At 43.9% G+C, this 13925-nt stretch overlaps 1 long non-coding RNA gene across 1 annotated transcript in view; it reads right to left on the bottom strand.

The window, feature by feature from the left end:
• Positions 1-1765: 1765 nt before the first annotated feature.
• Positions 1766-13925, bottom strand: part of LOC142037587 (uncharacterized) — a 48194-nt gene continuing 36034 nt past the window's right edge. The window contains exons 2-3 of the long non-coding RNA XR_012652414.1: positions 6075-6194; positions 1766-1808 (exon numbers count right to left, since the gene is read on the bottom strand). This is a non-coding gene — a long non-coding RNA (uncharacterized LOC142037587). The remainder of the gene's footprint in view (positions 1809-6074; positions 6195-13925) is intronic.

Here is a 13925-nt window from a genome sequence, read left to right as displayed (position 1 = left end):
CAGCAAAGCGCCAAAAGAATCTCCTTCCCTACTTGCCCCTGCCTGCTTATCGCATTTGGTTACCTTTTAGCTCTCTGGTTCATTCAGAGGAACACAACCTTCATAGATGGGCGGTGAGGAGTCTGTGAATGAAAATAGGTTGGGCGAAGTCCAAATAATGACTGTGTAGCCATCAGGTAGACTGGCCCAGAGAAGACCCCTCCTAAGTGACTTCATGTAGAGCTCGTTGTGTGTAGGTTGGGAATGGTCTCTGCTTTAAGAAATGTGTGAGGCCTTGTTTCTGACGTATCACTTTTTAGCCTCCTGAACTCTTTTTTCTCCCTCAAGCCCAATTTCAGTCAGAGATTACTCTTGTGCCAGCTTGGACAGGACGCAATAGTGGGTCAGAAGGGGCCATATGGAAACAATGTAAGCCCCACATATGTTAGTTGTGGGGCTAAGAGGTGAACCAAGGACTGGACATGACAGGACAGGTGAGGTGTGTGTGTACAGATGTTCCCTGGTTGCCAGCAGCTAAGGCTGCTTGCACCTCGGTGGAAATGGTAGAACTGAGGACAGGATGCTGCTGTCTCAGGTTGTGTCAGAGATGCGAGGGCATCTTATACCTTTGTCTCAAGAGCCCATGCAAACATTTGGAAGGAATTTGGCTCAGCACTTTCAGAACCCACATGCTATGGAAATGGTAGCAGGTGTCTATGATGCTGAAAATAATCTAGCACTTTGCAGCTGCCTACTCTTGTATGCCCAAAGTGCCAATGAGAGGCAAATCTACTGAGGGGATGAAAGGACCCCCTTTAGCCATGCTGGTGTAATGCAAACAGTGGGGTAGCAGGGCAGTGGAGCAGCTGTGTAACTGTGCAGCTCCCTCATTCGCACCGCAGCTGTAGCGAGCCTCTGAGCCTGTCATCTACTGATGCCATTGGTAGGCATGAAGAGCACAGTGTCCTAAGGCAAACTTCCCAAAACTTTGAAGAGGCCTAGACAGAGGGAGGGGGGAAGACTGGTTATTTGGGCAGTCTCTGGCATGAGTTGGGATGAAGAACTTAAGTTAACTCATAAGCACACCAGCTTGTACATGCATAGCTTGCCTTACAGAGACTCCTGCAAAAGTATCAGAGGGTGTAAAGTATCATTATTGTTACACTTTGAGATAGCATTTTCAGCCAGGAATGTCAGAGTGCTTTGTAATCTTTAACTAATTAATTTGAATTATTTCTGTGAAATAGAAAGGCCACATGAACATGGACCACTTCACCCCAGCCTTGAAGTGTAGTCACCACTGAAGTAGAGAGCATCAGCTGCGTAGTAACATGCAATGATATCTTCTCCAGTTTAAAAGGAAGTGAAGACTATCACCTCTAGTTCAATTTCACGAGGAGCGTGGGAGGCTGGGAAGCTGTGTGCAAACATTCAAACTGGACCTGGCGAGGCTAAGATTTGCTTTGCAAAGCAGCTGTTGCTCTGTTGCAATAATATTGCTTAGCACTGATAGTGATCAGGGCAGCAAGGCAGGTCAGAGTCCAAGCATTGCGAGAGCTTTGGTTTCTCTGTCAACGGGTGGATCAGCCTGGAAATAAATCTTAAGGAAAAATCTTCAGCACCCTGCCAGGCTGCTGGCAGCTCACTTGGGACCAAGCAGTGCTTGGTTGCACTGTGCTCCCTCCCCACCAGCACATTGATGCAGACTCTCAGGGTAGGAGCGATCTCTGGTCAGTCCTTCCCTATTTAGGGCAATATTTAAGCATGTGCTTACCTGAAAGCCAGTTCCAATGCTTGTTCCAATACTTCCCATCTTGGGTCAATAATTTCTGTAACAGCAAAAGATGAAGACACACAAAGAGATTAATGAAATCAGCACTCTCTCACATGACTAATAATGATTCCTGTTCAACAGTCAGCAGGTGAAGAAACCCAGCAGTAAAATTCTTCTGCACACAAGGATCCAGGATATGACAACTCCTGCCTTAACAAGAGAGCATATGTGTTGAATCCATTCATTTCAGTGAAGGGGAAGGCAGAAGGGAAAGTGTTAATTATTGTTTGTGGGATGAATGTAATGCACTGTACAATTAGCACCTTCTGTGCTCCCACCTAATGACAGGCTTAACTTAAGAGAATTCTCCATACTGTCCTACTTATTAGCTTTCCTCTGACATTATCTTCCTTTTCTTGGTTCTTTACATAGAATTTTAATGAGATCTTAATTCTTTTTCCATCAGCTGCAAGGATTTCAAACCCAAGTCATATGTTGGTTGTCATTCTGCAGAAGGTGGTATGGGGAGCTGTAGAGATGTTCTCTTGCTAAAAAGGAGCAGGAGGCAGCCCCCACACCTCCCACTGCATCCCAGGGAAGGGCTGTCTCTGTATTTCCAGTGCAGGCCTAGAGACTACAGCTTGGTATTTCTACAGTTACACGATAGGGACTGGAAAAATCAGTCACACAAATGACTGTCACCACCTCCCTGTGACTCCACTGGTTGCAAGGAGGTTTGAGGTGCTGGTTTCTGTGCCTGCTTCGCTAGGATTCGCAGGGCTTAATGAGCAGTACAGCCCTTTGCTCAACACAGCCGGAGGACTTGCAGGTGCTGAATGAGCTGTACATCAGCCTCCTATTTTTCGTCCTTTGCTGTCTACTAGTCACCAGCACACTCTCATCTTTTGCTTCATCATCCAAGTCATTTTCAGTAATGCAACCTATTTAAAGCATAGCTTTACTTGCTTCTCTTGAACCTTTTCAAGGGCACTTCTGAAGATATCACAGATTCCCTGAAGCATCACAGGGAAAATAGGATGTTGCAAGAGCAACTGGGTAGAGCTCACTGTATGTACTGACCGCAAGGAGCACCAAGGGTTCCTGAGGTACAGGCACCTGTGATGCTGTGCTGTTATAGAGAGAGATGCTACACGTTAGGATTACTCTTTATGGTCATCAGACTGCACGAAGATTAATTTGTTACAGAGTGGCTGCCCTAGGGTTCATTACCAAGCCATTTCAACAGCTGATACTGCCTGTGGGAGCCCGGCACTAGGTGTGAATGCACAGGCAGGAGCGCTTGCCTGGGAGCAGTGGGGTAACAGCTCGGGTGGCACTGCAGCAGGCAGGCAAGCCCTGAGCACAGGGGTGTGCCTAAGGCTGGTAGGAGAAGTCTCAGACAGAGAAAGGGAAGCCTGCTCTCTATACAGGGCTCTTACAGGGCTGCAAAATCTGTCATAGTGCAGCAAAGGGCCAGGAGCCTGAAAACAATGATGATTAATTAGTATCTCAGAATTCCATAGCTATTCACTCTGGGGTCCTAATATAACTTATAATCAATATCTGGCAATGGTCTAGGGATTACGTTAGCAAACAACAGCATTTTAGAGATGAGGAAACTGAGGTACATGTTCCTGGTCCAGAGAGTATGAAATCAGTGAAAAATATGACTTGCTGACGTTTTGGAGAAAACTAGTTTCAGGGCAAGGAGGAAAACCTCAGCTTCCCACTCTGAACCCTGTGTGCCTCAACTGGACAATGCTGCACAGGCTAGCCAGCCATGTTTAATTAATGCTTACATATTTTTGTTATTCATCCATGAACTTAATATTTATTAAAATATTTCTAACAGCCTTGCTCCTGCACAGTGCTCCATTTCAGTGTGTGGAGCATTCAATGTTAGTTTCCATGTAGCTGTCTCCTGTAATCACATCTTCTGCCCTCCCAAAATATCTCTCTCCCTTATGGGAAACAGTATGGAAGCAATAGCATCTTTTACGTCATAGCTGCTGTGTGACAACTATGTGGTTTCCATCCACACCTTACACTCATTATAGACATTCACTTTTTGACAGCCAGATTCTTCCCTTTTGGGCTTTGGTGCAAATCCAGATCTCAGTAAAGTATAAGAAAACAAATTAATTAGCAGGCACTGGAGAGTCTGAATGTTGCCCAAAGGTATACACGTGAACCAAATAAGAGAAGCCTATAATGCTTATTACGTAATTTGAACTTGCCTGGTTTTTATTTGCAAAAACACAGCTCCTGCACCAGGGAGCAGTGGGCAGTTCTGCAGCTGGAAGCATGGCCTGTGTCTGCACTCTGGGGATGTCTCCCGCTCCACTTAAGGATGACATCAAGAAACTGGCTCAACAGAGAATCAGAGCATTCAAGGTAGGCACTTTACATTTGATCAGTTGCTATAAACAAAATAGGCCAGACTCCCCACATTAATATCCAAGGTTGCTAGATAACCGCATGAAGTGAAATCCCCTTAGCGATGGACTGCTACCCACTTTGCCATCCATACAGCATCATAACCATTCCTACAGGGCTGTATTTTTGACCACAAATAGGAAGAAGACACAAGTAAACTGATGGGACCTGGGAAACCTGCTTTGCTCCCTCTTTCTCAGGCTATCTTTCATTAACCATGACAAATATTTAAATTAAAGCAAACACTACAGAATGAGGGAACTTTTAATTCACTGACAAGAAACGCTGCCTTCAGGACCTCCTTCATGTCCATTGTAAGTAGAAAACCATAGCACTGCAAAACTAAAATCAGTGCTGACAGTCCAGCTCTTGCCTTCTTTAAAGAAGTTGCCAAAATGTGCAAAAATTTAAACATTCAGAGAGATAACACACTGCTTGCTCAGTCCACCTCATCTGTAATTTACAGATTGTTATTGTTGGCATCACTTGAACACTCCATACTTGCTTAAAAAATGTGTCCCTTGCCTAAAGCTTTAGACAAATCATCTAATTTCCGAACGAGCCAGTAACACTCAATGGAGTGCTGCTACTGGAGCAGAACAAAATATGTTCCTATAGTATCATAAATGGGGGGCTGCTGAGTCCAGAGCTGAAATGTAAAGGTGCAGGCAGGGGCTGATGCATTTGTCATTCCTTACATTTCTGGGTGAACTCCTCTTTCAAAGCATAATTGTACTGCTGAGCATGGGAGGTATGCAAAAGCAAGCAAAGAGGTAGCTACATCAGCTCTGGCCCACACCACTAGATATTTTCCTCCCTTCTGCTAGGAAGAATGTGATACTTCATGTCAAAAGCAAAATCCAAAAAATTTCAATTTGGAAATTCCTCTGAATGTCTTATAACAACTGTGGTTTAGGCTGCTCATGCTCCCCATTCTCCTTTGCACACCTTACTCCCCCTCCTAGTTACATTTTATGGTGCCACGTACCTTTTAACCAGAAAGAAGGATGAAGAAAATAACTTTTTCTACACCAAAAAACTCTCAGCAATGTTCTGAAAGCAGACACCTTTCACAAACAATCCCAAATTAAATTGGAAAACAAGCAAACAAAAATCCATAAAAGTCCCTGAACAAGCCCTATCTTGAGAGAGGATGACCCGGCACTGGGTTGAGGGTATGATTAAGCAGTGATATCCCCGGGGACTGGAAAGCTTCCCAAGGGATTAAAAGATCTTTAAACATAATTCCCTCTGTGACCAAAACCAAAATTTGAACTTAGTTCTTTGGAAATGTAACTCTAGTCTATTCACCCTAGTAACCTCATGTTACAGCACTATGTGAAGTGACTGGCTTTTCAGGCTAAGTCTTTCTCTACATCTGTTGATGGAGAGCTGCAACATGGATGGCGCCTGTGTGGAGGAGCTGGGACGTCTCCTTAGGAGGCAATCAGCAGCAAGCTGATGCCTGCTGATACCTGCATGGTGTGTAAGGGTAACATGGATAGAGTAGGAGCCCACGCACATAGGAGGGGCTGTGGGCTAATGAGGCATGGACAGCTATGGAAATACCCTCCAGCAGGTGTAGCTGCCTGCCTGCAGTGCCATGTGGCAATGATACCCTTCCCAGGGCACTCATCTCAGTGGGCAGGGCCTTTGGGTCCTAGGAGGATCCCTCCCCACGGAATAGATAGATAGCTGATGTGTGTTTCATCACACAACAGAAGTCTATCTGGCTATATACATACGTGTATGGAGTCCCCTGTCTGGGGAGGAAGATGGCGTGTATGCATGTCATCACCAAATGGGGTATATAAATGCACATGTGGTTCACATGTGCTTTCCTCCATGTGACACACAGGACCCATGGTCTGTATGTGTGCCTTACCTGGTTTTATGAGAGGCTGCACAGATCAGTTTGGGAAAGGGCTTGTGATCCTCAACTTCAAAGGAAGGAAGGGAGAAAGTCTCCAAAAGATCTGGAATTTTGCAAAGCTGCCAGACCCACCTAAAGTGAAGCACAGAAAACACACTGTGAAACACTGAACATGATATTTTTCTTCCATTATTTCTGAAAAGTGTAATTAATGTCTTTGCCTCTGCCGCAGAAAACTCTGAGAAAAATCTATCCTTCAGGTCATAAGAAGTGGTGACAAACAGGCAAAAAAAAATCAGCTTTCCATTCAGTTCACATCTGTGTGGTTCCCACTGCTAGAGCCAAGATTTTTTTTTTTTTCCTCTAAGTTTAATCATGCATGCAGAAGATGAAAACTATGTAGCACACTTCTTCCAAGCCAGAGTGACAGACACCCTGTCTCCTCTTCCCTACCAATAACGTTCTGGGTCCACACCATCCCTAACCGTTCAAGAGCACAGCTTTACTGACAGTGTACACAACTTGACAAGTAACAAGTACGAGATGGTGAAGGAATTTTCTTCTCTCTCATTTTATTTTTTTTCCTTTTAGTTGCACTGAATCTATATAAACAAATTATATCACTGACTTTGCCAGTAGATGAGCTTTTTCATCTTGGAATAATATTTCATTTAAAATAAGGGATTGGAAGCCCTTTGAAAGAGACAGGTAAAACTATCATGGACACATAATTCTCAAATACACTGTAAAAAAAAAAAAAAAAAAAGAAAAAAGATAGAGACCAAGAGGAAGAGACACTGATTAAGGGACCTACAAGGCTTTTTCCACTTCCAGCTGCTATGGGCTTTCTTGAAGAGAAACCAGTTGCTGTCTCCCAGAAGTGATGGAAACCCTGACTTTGCCCTGGCATAGTTTGAAGCTGGGAGAAACTGGATGGGTGAAATAACTTACAAGTAGTACTGATTCCTCTCCTCCCTTATCTCAAGTAAGATGCTCCCCCAGCTGCCTCACAGGGTCCCTCTGCTGCTCCCCAGCAGCCAGGACCAGGCAGGGGAAGCAGTGAGAAGAGCAGAGTAGGGGCGCAGTGCTTGACTCCCCCCGAGGGGTCCCGCAGTCGCTGCACCAGCCGCTGGGGAGAAGCAAAGCTGCGCGTTATCCCCCTTGTTTCTCTTGCAAGGAGCACAGTGGGAAAGCGAGCAACCTGCCCCATGCCAGGGAAGGAAGCTCCCTTACTCTGGCATGGCAGGAGTCAGTGCTTCTCTCTGCACTGCGAGACGATGGGAGAAGATGTGCCCCCACCCCATCTCAGAAAGCAAATGCTTTTCTTAATCATTTCAGTGTAATAATGAAACTTTCCACTCAGGCAGAACATACAAGACCTTTCAGATGCTCTCAAAACTTCTTCCTCAAATTTGTTGCTGCAGAATGGCACCATAAACTACAGGCAAACCCACAGGTTTTTTCTGTTGGTGCTGGGGAAGCCCTTACCTCGGTGCATCCCCACTGGAGCTTTACAAACCCTGTGAAAATCATTCTCTGTTGTTTTTTCCTAATGACAATGTGAAGCCAGGGCATAACCCAGTCAGCAACTAACTGCACGTATGAAGCTTGAAAAGGTAACAGCTTGTATGATTTCCGATAAGTTTCCATAGCTGTTTTCTTTTGCTAATGCTTAAACCCACTGCAGAGTCCTTATGCATCTGTATAGGTGCAGTAGTCCCCGGAGGGATTTCATGGGATACTGCAAGGTCCCCAAGACAGACATGGGCCACCATGGGCTGACCATGAGAAGGGGAATACAGAAGAAGGTTACAAGGTCATTTACAAGCCATTAGCCTTTTTTTTTTTTCCTGTTTTCCAAGATACACTGGCCAAGTAGTCTCATCTTGTTAGAATTACCTTGATACAAACATCTATTACAAAATTTTCTGTTGAGATAAACTTCTAGAAAATTTCAGCAAAAATTTTCATGTGATTTCAATCAATGCCCTGGAAGATAGTGGGGAAAAGGTATTCATTTTTTCCTACCAGTACTTCGTATAAATTCAGCAAAACAACTGCACTTTACTTTCAGTCAATATACAAGTTCTTTGTATGTTTTTGTTTGGGCAGGGGGAGACTGAAATTGCCTAATTTCACTGATTGAATACATCTTCTGCCAGTCAACAAGAGCTTTCAGCCTAGACAAAGATTAAAAAAAAGCATACCAAATAAAAACGGTAGACATATAATTGTCATTTCCCAAAAGCTTCTTTCGGTCCCAGCTTTTCAGAAAACTACCCAAGCATTAAAGTTGTAGCCTCTCAGGGAAACTAATTATAATTCAAAAAAAAAAAAAAACCAAACAAAAAACCAACCCACACATCTAACTGAATATATAAAGGATAATTATGTCATTAAAACTAACAATATTTCAGATGGCAAAAGAATCACAAGGCAAGAATGTATGTATTGGACACCATGAGGCTCCCATCAGATTATTCACAATAAAAATGCAGCCGTCACCAAAAGAATCTAATCCTTGTGTGTTTCCACTGATACGGCTCAGATGTGCGCGCTGGTATTTTTGAGCCCTAGCAGAGCTGAAAGTGTCAGCAATTCATTGTTTACTGTCTGGACTGAATTAGCTCTTTGAGCTCCTTACTGATACACAGACGGCCAATGCTTCATCTACCAAGGCATGTCAATTGCCATCTAAATAAGTATAAGCTTCCACATAGCTGTAAGGAAGGTTCCTCCTCACAGAGTCCAAGGAACTGCTCACAAAGGCTCTATTTAATCAGCGCAGCTTCATCTTGGTGGCATGGGCACAGCAAAAGAATCATCCTTTTAAGAAAAACTAAGTCCTGGAATCGAAGAAGCCCAGTGGGTGCTACATGGAACGCAGGCGGCAGAGGGCAGGTATGCTCTCTGGCCATGATTTATCATGAAAAAGAGTTGCTCTCTCTAGCAGTACAATTGCACAGCCCCAAAGAAGTCATGTGAACATGTTTTCTGAATAACTTCAGTCGTTCCACAGTGTAACCTCATCAACAGAGACCTTGATAAAACAAGTTCTTCTGTGAACAGCTGAGCTAGCGAAACTCAGTTGCCTATGGATTTCTGTTATGTACCCCCATGCTACCACTGAAATTAGCCTACTAGAGCCCAGCGTCTCTTCCCTGTTACACCTTTGAGTTTACTCTGCACTCCTCAGCCCTCCTTCCTGCCAAAATATTCTCAGATTTTTCTTATGTTTGCTCATCCTTCAAAAATAGTCATGTGCCTGAAAAACTGTCAGTGAATGATACCTTCCAGGTATCCCTCCCTTGTTGCCCTCACCTATTCACCATGGTGGTCTCACCTATTTCTGTTTCCCATCTGACACCCTGCAGTTCCCCTCCAATCCCTTGCACATCTCCAGTGACATCTCTGGCTCCCACAAACCCTTTACTCTTCCATTGCTTTGGGGCAAGCAAGAAACAGCCCGTCCTGTAGCTGGTTTAAAGCCATTCACATGACAATAGGGCAGATGGGTTTTGTATGTCGGGGCAAACAGAAATGGCAATGGCTGAATGATCACAGCTTTACCTTGAGGGGATATTAATCAAGCTTTTGGAAAATTGCCACGAGTCTTCATGAAATTCATAAAAATGCTAATGTCTTTGAGATGCTTTCCTTTCTTTCCAGATTGGCTGAAATTTGCTGACAGTTTGAAAGTTACAGGGAGGAGCGGGGGGACCAACAGATGGACAGAAAGCAACTGCAACTGTATAAGCCTCGTTTCCTTAGAAAACCAGACTAAAAACAGAAGAAAAATACAGTGGCTGACAGATTTAATTAACATAAACATATAAGGGTTTTAGCCCATTAACCTTCTTACTGGTCTAACTATTGCATGAGAGGTTCGGTTGCCTCTTCTGATAGAAAATAAATAGGCGGTGCAATGTTCTGGCTGCAAAGAGTCCCGCAGACTCTGAATTCCTAGGCAAAAGACACCCTTTCCTGCTGCTTCTTGGCATCAGTCAAGAGTTGCCTCTAACAGACACACAGAAATCTCTTAAACTTGTCTTGTGGGTTTTTTTCCTTCTCTCTGTTTATTCGTATTTAACTTGGAAGAGCTGCAGACTGGATAAGGATATTAAGACTCACATTTGAAAAAAATGCATTATGTATTAAGGGTATAAATCAAAGCCATGATGTCAGTGGAAAGACTTTCATTAAATTCAATCAGTTTGGAGTGTCAGTTAATAGAGCTTCAAAACTCTTGGTGAGAAAGTGTCAGAGCATCTCATGTGACTGAGGTCCTGCAGGCAGCTCAGCTGGGCCACCCTTTGTGTGCTGGAGCCAGGCAGAGTAAGATCTACACAGCACAATGCAGTCACTTGCAAGAATACTAACCTGAAGGAAGGGCTGTACCCTTCAGTATCCCTCCAGTAATATAGCTGTTAGGGCTGTTTCTAGCATTAGTGCAGACTGGGGTACCTCTACTTTCAAGGGATACAGTCTAAAAAGGGTATGTGCTCTGATACCACAAAAATTCATAAAAATCATCTTTTGCTCAATCTCTGCTTTTGGGATTAAAGTTCCTGGGTTTATCCATCGAGCCTAGGTGGTAGCTAGGATGTCTGCCTGAATGCTGCCTTGGATTTTTAACACCTTGACCACAGATCAGACACTTTTTTTTTCAGTAATTCAACACAACCTTTAAGACACTCCCTTGTCTATTAAATGACCCACTAGAGGAACCTGTCCAAGTGAAGTGGAATTTACCCAATGGAAAAAGCCAGTACAAGTCCCATCTAAAATTCACCTTGAAATATCTTTGATAAGTGGTGAGCAGACCTTGTTTGGGCAGGGGTATGAAATTAATTCCATCTAAATATCAGAGGTGCTCATTCTATGTGATACTGATATATCACACACATACACAGATTTAGCAATTTTTGGTTGAACTTATTAACCTTTTTGGCTTTGTGATGGCAGTAGGGCAACTGAGAGACTACACTGATAATTGCAGCAATATGCAAGGACAGCAGAAACTAAAATCACTATAATTCATTTAAAAGTGCTTAATCTTCTGCCCAAGGAAATTAATGTCATAGAAAAAGATTATCTGAGATAGGATACTGCTGGGAGAGCTCAAATCTTTTTTGATCTGCAGCTCTGCTCCAGGCAGGCTTTTTTCAACCCATGCAGTGCAATCACACTGAGGAGTTCTTGAACATTTTATGACCCTAAAATTTGTCCCATTATTTGGTTTTGCAGATGCAATCACCTTACAAGGGCCCTAGCCTTCCCAGGGGTCTAGGCAGACCCCACAGCCCTACAGAGACTGTGAGCTTCACCCTTGCAGCCTCACCAGTTTGTGTTAGCACCCTGCCAAATGCTCCAGAAGCAAACAGTCACCTCCTGCTCTTGTGCACCAGCACCTCCATCCATTCCCAATGTGCCATGGTGCTGGCTCACAGCCCTCAAAGCAGTATTCTTCAAAGCTTCCTCTCTGCCTCTTCTCCTGCAAAACTTTGCCTATGGAGAAGAAATGGACAGATGTCAAGGTCAGCCCATGACTGACAGTCAACAGCTTTAATTTCTCCTCCCTCGCTCACTCTTGCTCTGTTACAGTCAGTTTAGCCTTTCCACAGCTGTTAGTTTCATTGACTGCTACACCTTGTCATATGTTTGAACCGTGAAATTTTGAAGACAGGCTTGTCTTCTTGTCGGCTATTTGCAGATCTTCAATGCACATAGACACTACAACGACATGAATACAGGTCAGCAGCCAAGTCAGCAACACAGGACTGGTTGGGAATAGAGCTCACATGAGATATGTGAGAAATTCAAGTTCTTGCAGAGACTTCTGTGATGATGAATAAATTCAACCTCAGCAAAGCTGCCTTCTGCTCTATTTCAATGGCATGATAGCTTCAGAAAGGACTTTTGTTGTTCTCTTGATATTTTTCCCACCAATCTGATATAAAAACTTGCACTTTATTTCTACAAACTTCTTGATGCAGGCAGAAAGAAAACACAAAAACAGCTTAACTACTTGAGATCTGCCTGGGAGATGAGACAAAGGAAAATCACAAGCTAAACTTAGCTATGGAAAAGGAAACAGGCTATAAAAACTGTTGTCAGGTGCAGAGGAACCTTTGGGGAGTCATAAGGATTTGGTTGGTTCAAAAGGAGAAGGCAAGCAATTAGAAAAATAGCCACAATATTATTTATGTTTAGGGAGACATGAATCCTCAGTTTTCCAGGTTGCAGAGACCTGGGAAGAAGACAGATGTATGTTTTCAGAGCTTGTGTTTGGTTAGTTATGCACCAGAGAAAGCTGCTTTTTTTCTGACACTGAGAGTATACCATAAACACTCATTTTCCACAGGCATCAATTACAAGTAAGTATCTTTCACCTTCCTCTTTCTCAGCACATTCCTTGGGTTGTAAATAGTGAGGACAACTATTCAGGAAGAGTATGGAGATGGCAGACAAGTTTGTGTAGTAGCAGCTGGAAATTTTCTGGTTGTTCAGAAGGAACTTAAATCTACCTAGAAGGCAGTAGATTGGAGCCTGGTGCTCCCAGAGGTGTGCCATCCCAAAAGCACCCCGACTAAGCTCCCTAATGATTCAGCAGCCAGAAAATGGCAAAGCTGACAGAAAAGCTGAGGGAGAAGGCAGTGTAAGGGAAGGGAGACAGTTGCACCAAATGCAAGTGGACACTGGATGAACATTTCACCAGAAAACTCACGTTTCTCCCTGATGAATGTTCAGACCAGCTCTACAGGAAAAACTATAAAATGAAGCAGCCTCTAACTTTAAATTACTTTTACATCAAAATCCCAGGTAATGCCGGCAGCACTACAAAGACCCTTTGAGAGCCCTTGCTGAGGCAGAAACTTTCATCTCACGGGAGAGCCAGGAGCAGGAGTTCCTGAAGAACCAGGCCAAAAGCAGTTTCCTTGTAAATAGCAGTAATATCAGAAAGTCTCCTGGACCTCAAAGAGAAACCAGTGGGCCAAGGACCTGGTCGTTGGGCTGCATGGTCCAAGGGATACTGCCCAGGATATGAATCATGCAAGCTGGGCAGTCACATCCTGTTATGAGAGCACTGTTTATCTTTCCTATTCTTTCAGCTCTGGACCTCTCTGCCATACCCACTACCATGGCTGCCAGCTGCGGAGGTTGTAAGGTGGATGCCTGTCAACAGGAACTGAACTATAATCACCAATTCATTTCACAGCGGCTCCTGAAGCAGCCATCAGCTGGCAAGCATGTTCGGAGAGGAGCCAGGAAACTGCAGGTCAAAAACTTTTCCTGATGCTCACTTTTTTTTCAGTCAATGGGAGTACATAGCATGGGAAAGTACTATCCTGATTTAGTAACCTCTCTGTAGCCACTGGCCTTACCTAGAGGTAAGCGGTTGGCCAAAAACAGCAGCTGAAGAAAACCAGGCTCCTGCCTGGCACACACCAGCTCTGAGGTAGTTTTGGTACGTAAGATCAGTTAATAGAGAAGACCAGCTCTGCCTCCATATCAGTCTTTAAGATTGTATGATAGACTCTGGAGCAACAAACATATTAATTTTACACCCAGGATCTTTGTAGGTGATTTTCTGGTTGAAGACAATAGGACAGTGACAAGCACAGTATTTAAACTGCATGACACAAGGGAAGACCTGTAGACCCCACTTGTGCTGTTCACCTCATGCTCCTCAACCAAAGACTAAATGAGGAAGCCCTGGCTAATTTAAGCACAGAAGGAGCTCTACCAGGGCCTTCCATGGGAGCAGACTTTTGTTGTACAGCTATACTAACACCTTCCCAGCCACTGTAGTTTTATAGGGTGCTGGCAGACCTAACATGGGTGATACTATTTTTCCAGTGG

This window comes from Buteo buteo, chromosome 12 (genome assembly GCF_964188355.1).
Source record: "Buteo buteo chromosome 12, bButBut1.hap1.1, whole genome shotgun sequence".
NCBI lineage: Eukaryota > Metazoa > Chordata > Aves > Accipitriformes > Accipitridae > Buteo > Buteo buteo.
The sequence above is the reverse complement of the archived record's forward strand: the minus strand, read 5'-3'. Positions and strand labels throughout refer to the sequence as shown.